Below are 8,247 nucleotides of genomic sequence, written 5' to 3'. Positions count from 1 at the left end.
CATTTTGTCATCCTAAATCATATATAGTAATCCTTGTCCTACGTACAGAAATAGGTTCATATTTTTTGACTGTGTGTTTTAATGTTATTGACTGTACCTTCTAAAAGTACTGCTTGTCAAATAAACTTGTTTCTAGAAGTCAAAAAAAGAAATAGGTTCATTTTTGACACTTACTTGCAGTTATTAAAATTCCTTAAAATTATATAGTAATCATTGTCATTTTTGTTTGAATTTATTTTAATTGACACATAAAAATGTAACATATATAAATTTCTATCATTCTATCATACAGTACGATGCTTGCAACAATTGTACATATTATAGCTTTCTTGCAATGATCAAATGACATCATACATATGAACAGGATCAGTGAACGAATAGGATCAGTACTTCTTGAAGAAAGTTTATATTTTGAGAAAGTAGTCTTGAATTGCGTGTTTTATTTTTAGTAAGTCTACTTCATATTTGCAAATCTCTTGGTTTGGGCTTAAATGTATAAATCAGAACAAATTTTAGCATTAAAGACAATCCTTGGAACCTTGAAACTATTGGAAACATGATGCCAAATGACTTTTGGTAATATATTAATCTGTAGGTAACAGTTTACATATGTAATTTAAGGATGGCAGATGAGGTTGCCTGTCAACTATCTCATCCACTTTCTGTTTAAATCTTTATGTGTTTGAATTATTCAAGCTCTATAAAAACCGGTTTCGGAATTATAGTTATTTTATTTGCTACCTATGACAGTATTATACAGTAGTCAAATAAGTTTATTGAGTTAGTTGGTAGAGACTAGATTACAAAGAATAGATGGAATTTGCTTGCCGGGGGAAATAAGAGAAGTGAAATACCCATCATTTAGCTAGAAGAGTTAAGCCCTGCCATGAGAATGCCTGGACAGCTGGGAGGCAACATGAAGGATTTGAGTTCTCCGTGGGTGGGTTGATGGGGGCAGGGGAAGGCAAACCAGGGCATTGAAAGATGAGCTGGAAACCAGTGAAAACAATAGTTTTCTACTCCCAATTTTGTGCATGCAAAACCTGTTTCAGAAGTTTCTGAAAGTGGACAATTGCATCAACAAACCTTTTATTAGACGAAAGGTCATATTTCATGTTCAACCTATTGAGAAAACCAAAGAATTTAGCAAGTGCCCCACCTACAAAGGTCTTTTAAATGTCATGCTTTCCTGCTACCCTAATCTGACCACGCAACTTTAGCTAGAAAATAGCAAGGAGAAAAAAGCTCATAAAACTACCTTTGTAAACTAAACAATACATGGTCCACTTAAGGTAGTGCCGATCTCATAACCTACAAATTCCTATTTCATTAGTCTACTAGGGAAAACAGTGCCAAAGTGCCCTTTCAGTGACACTGGAGCTGTGAGATGTTTCCTGACTTGATTGCAGCCCTTTCTGTTAATTATTAGTAAAGAGCTCTCCTTACAAAGGCTGCTGTCCAGCTGTCCAGAGGAGCTTAGGCAGTTTGGATGCATGAGCTCGCCCACTTTGGAAGCGCTTACTTCAAACATCTCATTCAAGGTTTAGAATCTTTTGTTGTTGGGTAGGAAGGGTCTCTGCGATCAATGTGGAAAGGCTATCATGAACTCAAGGGCATGGGATTTTTTTGAATTAGAGCTCAGAGATTCCATCTGGCTCACATCAGAGTGGGAAGTTTCTTTTAACCCTCCCTGTATCTTCCAAATTAGTTTACTAGTATCTTTTCAGTTATAATGATATATTTCATCCATCACATATTTAGGCTTAATTTAACTACAGTGCAAGGATGATAACTAAACAAAACAAAATTTTTATTTTGATAAACAAAATGGGAAAATATAATGAGTGATAGAAAAATATTAATTTTTCCAACAAATTTTAACGTATAATTATGTGAAATATAACTTTTGCACTTTTTCTTCTATGTATTCTTCCTATAATACACACAAATTGGCTTTAGGCGGATGGTGATGTCTAGAGCTATACTTTGAATCTCTGAACACCTACCTACCTTTGCATACTTGCATATTATTTGAAAATTTACGTCAATATGTCCTTATCAACTTACGCTTTTAAACTGCAATGAACATATCTGAAGAACTAAACATTAATTTCCTATTGTTGAATATCTAAACTTTCGCAAGGTATTTCTGTTTTCTTTATATCATGTTGATGGAAGTTTACTATGAGGACAATATTTGCCCTTTGACATTGATAATTTTCACTTATATTCTAAAATTTGTATTACATTATTTGTTCAATACTAAAATTATTAATACTGGTCTTTTATGGACTTTACACATTTAGAGGTATTTTGGATAACAGTGCTTTTTTAAAAAAAAATGATGTGTATGAATGCATTGCCTGCATGTATGTGAATGCACCCAGGTCGTGCAATGCCTTGGAGGTCAGAAGAGGGCTTCGGATTCCCATGGAACTGGAGTTAAGGATGGTTCACAGCCACAATGTGGGTGCTGGGACTCGAACCTGGGTCCTCTGCAAGAGAAGTCAGTGCTCTTAACTGCTGAGACATCTTTCTAGCCCTTAAGAGTGACTTCTATAGCTGAATGTGGTAATGTACTCCTTTAATCCCAGAACTTGTGGGCAGAAGCAGGTGGATCTCTGTGAGTTCCAGGCCAGCTACATTTACACAAAAACCCTGTCTCAAAAACAAAACAAAATAAAACAAAACAAAACAAAAAGTGGCTTTTGATGAAGATAAGCATACATGACTCTAAAGCCCTTCCTAGTGCCAGAATGTCTACTACAAGCGTAAGAAAGAAAGAAAACAATCTAAATTTCAATATTTTGGCCCCATTATAGCTACAGCAAAATTGGTGTGTTCAGTGCAATATTTGGGTTAATTTTTAAAGTGCTTTCGGTTTGTTTATTTCTTGTTTGAGACAGAATCTCACATTAAGCCGATCGTTGGCCCAGAACTCCTGTGTAACCCAGGCTGCTCCAAATTTATAACAATCTTCCTACCAAAGCTTCCCTCATGTTGGGATTACAAGTGTGAGTCTCTACACCTGAGCGGTTGGGAGGAGAATATATTTTGCCTAATATATGTTTCCGAGATGAGGTATAATTTACTTTTTAAGCTTTTATTAAATTCATTTCTGTGAAGTATACATTCAAAACTTCTACCCAATTTCTAATTGGATTGGTTGTCTCTGTACTTCTGAGCTTTGAACATGTTTTATGTATTCTTGAAAAGTGATAAAAGATATGGAATTACTGGAGTTTGATTTATTTGGCCTCTGTTTGGTTTTTGTAATGTGTAGTTTTATTTGTTTACCAAGTTGGAAAACTTTTCATGTATTATTTCTGTGTGTTTTTCAGTCCCACTCCTTTTTCCCTTTGTTTCTGAGAGATACACGAAATAAAAAGCAAGTGTTGGTGATGTGGCCTACATGCAGAGAAAGATTACAGAGAGTGAGGTTCAAGGTTTTCTATTCATCCTTACAAAAAAAAAGATTATGTAAAAATGTAACTCTGAATATCCTGTAACAGTAACCCATAAGAGATTTGGTAAGGTAGCATACAAGTGAGAATTAAATAACCAGAAAAAAACATAAATCTTAAAATTTAAAATATTAGTAACTCCAGCAATTTTAAATTGTGTGATCACATTAAGACATATAGACAGAATGACTAAAAATTAATTGGCCAGTAATATGTGTTGTAGAATAAACTCACTTAATATAGACATGTATGTGGATAGAAAATGGATAAAAATGATAAATAATTAAGTTAGAATAAAGTGGAAATTGCTGATAGAAACTTTCCAAAAATCTGCTTCACAACCTTGAAAAAAGCATGCCCAGGAATGTGTATCATCTTTCGTTCTTGATCTATGATCTTAAACCAAGCATGTTCAATAATGCACACCTTAAGATGGACGTGCTAAGGAATGTATCCTTCCCCCAAAGACACTTTCCTTTATGAATATGTATTTACTCCTGAATGAAATCCACATGCTTTATTTGTTCCAGAAAAGCACTGTTTTTGGAATGAATCCAGATCTCTTCTCACATGATTCAGGTAATAAATCTTTCTAAATTCTTTGATCTTCTGGTTGGGCTTATTGGCTTTGCACTCACTGAAAGGAGAGCTCATTTTGTTTGATTACAATTACGATAGTTTCTTACACATAAGAATTAGTTTTGGCTTCTTCAATTGATTTACTTCTCTGATTTCTAAAAGGTATACTTAAAACCTAGATTAATTTACAAACCTAAGTAAGATGTTCAGTAAGGAAATTTCCACTTCCAATTCATGCATCACAATGTTAAATAATCTCTGTTCTTCTCAGGATACAAATTTTCAAAAGTCAGGAGATAAAGTGTTGATAATGCAGTCTCATACAGCAGTACACCAGAAGATGAATGAGTCTGTCCTCTACATTGAGTGTGTAACATTGTAATTCTGTGAAAGACTGCATTGCGGACCCGGATTTTATTTTTTTATAAATCCCTTAATAATGAGATAGATTCTTTGCAACACAGAATAGGCACAGTTGATGTGTGCATGGGTTTGGATAAGGTAGAAAGTTGCAGGAGAAAAAACAATTTAAAAATGAATTTACATCTTATACTTCAATTTTGATCATTTGAAGTCTAATTACCATTGCCTATGAATTTTAATTTTTGTAGCTGTGATATTCTCATTGACTTCCCCTAATGATCTATTTCATATTTAAAATGTAATTAATTCAAACTAAGATCAAACATTTGGCTGTTTATTTTTTTGAATTTCAGAGATCTCTGTAGACCAAGGAATATTCCAGATTCAGTTGTTTAATTCTCTTTTAACAGTATCACATATACTAAAATCCTATATTGTAATTAACTGTGTACATGTCTGCTTCCCCACCAAACCATAGTCACTGATTACTAGAATTCACAATTTTGTATTACAGTCCACAGTGTAATCTATATTATGTGACAACATATATTTCAGTGAACAAACTTCTTTGTGGCTGTGAGTGCACACATATGTTGAAGAAAGGAGCAAGTAGCTCCATTTGCATGTGCTTTCAGAAACTCGTGGTAATGGTCCTTCAGTCTGCATCCTGTAAAGCTTTTACAATTATCCCACTGCTTGTTTTACAGTTACTTCTCCAAATATGCTGGGTTGACACATTTATTGGAAGCAGGGAAATATTTGGTAGAATGTGGTATGCTGTGAGTTCTGTTGTTCATAGAAACTTTATTGTATCATATGTATGGTTTCAATTTACTTTTTGAAATTTAGATCAAACATGAATGTCCACACACATTTTCTTTTTTAAAACTCTTTCTTGATCATAGCTTAGGGTTCATATTTACAAATAATCTAATTATAAAAGGCTATTTTATGTATTATTTTTCTGAATAAATTATATCATAATAGATAAGGTGTACATTCTAGATATCTACAAATTTCTACTATACACATTTACATTTGTCAATAGTAAAATCACTGTGCCTATAACAATCATCACATGGCTGTTCAGGTAATAGAATGCATGTGACATGAAAGCAAAAAGGAGAATACAGAGGAGAGGGAAGTGGTAGGGCCCAGGGAAGGTGGAGAGGGAGATGAGGATTACCATAAACAGAGTATGTAAAAATATGCCCAGATGAATTCTGTTGTTTTGTGTGCTAATTTAAAAAAAATTAATAAAATATTGATATACCAAAATAATTTCAAAGAACAGCACAGTAAAAAATGAAAACAGTTGTTAGAATTATAAATGAACTGAAGTACTCTATACTGTTATTTTGGGTTTTAAGAGTGTTATTTCAAAAAGATGAATTTTAGAGATATTTATTTTGATGAGTTGAACAGAGCATCAAGAAGAAAATAACAGTGTCCCTCATATATAAAACAAGCAGTTAAGATTTTTGGTACAAAAATTTTATGGTTTAAATATTTTGGCATAAGTATTTGTATATTTCACTGTCACTTAATGTCTTACACAATCTGGATTTATCTATGTAAAAAAGTAAAGGATATATAACATTGCATTACTCTCACTGAATACTTTTTCAGAGTGAATTACAAACAAGAGAAGTCTTAGGAGACAGAAACAGGAGGATCCCTGGAAGTTCAAGGTTGTTGTAAATTTTCTCTTTATTAGGACAAATATTTATAAAGAAAAGGAAAAGAATAAAAGTGTCATCATCAAAGTCATTATTTTTTAAATCCCTTAATGTATGATCAATATTAACTATGGATTAAATTTCACTAAAATAAATATGGATATAATCAAACAAAAGATATAATCATATGGTTAGAAATACATCAAAATACATTATTTTATCTTTAAATAAACACAAAGCAAAATGGAATATGAACAAAGAGTAATGGTAACAATAGATGCAATATGAATTTTTTAATACATTATCTCATATACACAGTTAAACACTGATTTGAAGTACTTCTAATTCTCTGAAGAAAATATGCATGCATCATCACTCTATTTTTCTTTTGTATCTGCAGTACTAGACTTGCAATAAAAATGTCATCATTTATATCATTGCTTTAGGCTTAAGTACATCTTAAATCTGATTTTATGGAAGCATACAAAGTTCACCTCATTCTTTTTAAAGGTTTTCATTATTTCAAGTGCGGTTATACAGTGTGCTATTTAGGAAATCATCTATTAATTACGTTCTACTTGTTTCTGTTATAGGAAACAATGATTCAGTATGGATTTCTGCAAATATATCACAAAAAAGCTTAGCGATAACATTCATATTTCAGATTGTTACAACAGTATATCTCATTTAAAGGAACATACTATAAAATGATTGCACGGAAACTTTTCCAATTAATAGTCTGAAGTGCATCAATAATATAACTTTTGCAACATTATTAAAAGCAACATGTTTTCTTTGAGTTTTTGAATAATGATAGATACTGAACTTTTTTTGTCTTTTTGAGACAGGGTCTCCCTGTAACAACAGCTGGCCTGGAACTTGCTATGTAGACCAGGATGGCTTTGAACACACAGAGATCTGTCTGCCTCTGCCTCCTAAGTGCTGGGATTAAAGGTGTGCCCCACCAACCTGGCAGAAACTGAACATATTTTGATATGATCCTTTGCTGTTTATTTTTTGTTACTTTAAAGACAACAAGGAAATCCTATGTACTTTAAAGATATTTCTTCCAATATTAACATCTTATTTATAGCACAATGTTTTAACAGAAATGGAATAATAAATGTAGTTGGAGAATTTTTCAACCAGTATAATTTACAGGAGGATTACCCAAGCAGTTGATTGTAACAATGCTCTGTTACTCTTACATTGTTAATTAAATAATATTCTATGTCAAGATGCACTTGTCCCATTAACTAACAGTCTCACACAGGGCATCTGCACTGTTTAAAACGTTACTTGCACTGTATTTATCTTAAATGAAAATGTATGTTATAGATTGAATGAGCATATAGTTTCAATTTTTGGGAAAATGAAAAGCTGATTTTAGTGAAACATATGGCAATTGCATATTAGCATTTTAAAGAAACTGTCAAACTCTTTTTCATAATGGTTGTATTACTTTGAATTCCAACCAGCAATGTGTAAGTAACATACTTTCTCTCCATCTCTTCCAGGATTTAAGAATATTAGTTCTTTTTTTACAATTAATATAATAATAAAGTTGAAGATTTATTGATGTGTTAACTTATCATAATTTATTCTCTTCATTTAATGTCTGTTCATTCTTTTGCTTATTTTCAAATTGATTTTTATAATTTCCTGTTGATGTTAATTTTTGAGTTAATACTTATACCTCTCTACATAGTGTGATGTTTTGATCAACAAATTATTCATGTAATGGCCAAATCAATTTAATTAGTAAATATTTCACTTCAAATATTTATTTGTGAAGGGGCATTCATAACTCTGTCTAATGGCTATTTTGAAATGTGGAGTGCATTATGCTAAACTATATTTACTCTATTCATTATATTTTTCTGAGAATACAAATTACACAGCCATTATAGAAAGTGTCATAGATTTCCCCCTACAATTTTAAAAATAGAAGTACTGGGGCTAGAGAGATGGATCAGCACTTAGGAATTCTTGCTGTTCTTCCAGAGGACCTGAGCACATGTAAGCTAACAACTGGCTATAGCTCCAGTTCCCTCATCTGGTCTGTGTGTGTTTTGCATGAGAAGAGTGAACTTACATACATGCAGGTAAAACACTCAAATGCATAAAAATAATAAATAAAATATCACAAAACAGTATTACTG

The sequence above is a fragment of the Nannospalax galili genome, unplaced genomic scaffold, assembly GCF_000622305.1.
Source record: "Nannospalax galili isolate Female #2095 unplaced genomic scaffold, S.galili_v1.0 scaffold10, whole genome shotgun sequence".
NCBI lineage: Eukaryota > Metazoa > Chordata > Mammalia > Rodentia > Spalacidae > Nannospalax > Nannospalax galili.
Note: the sequence above shows the minus strand (reverse complement) of the source record.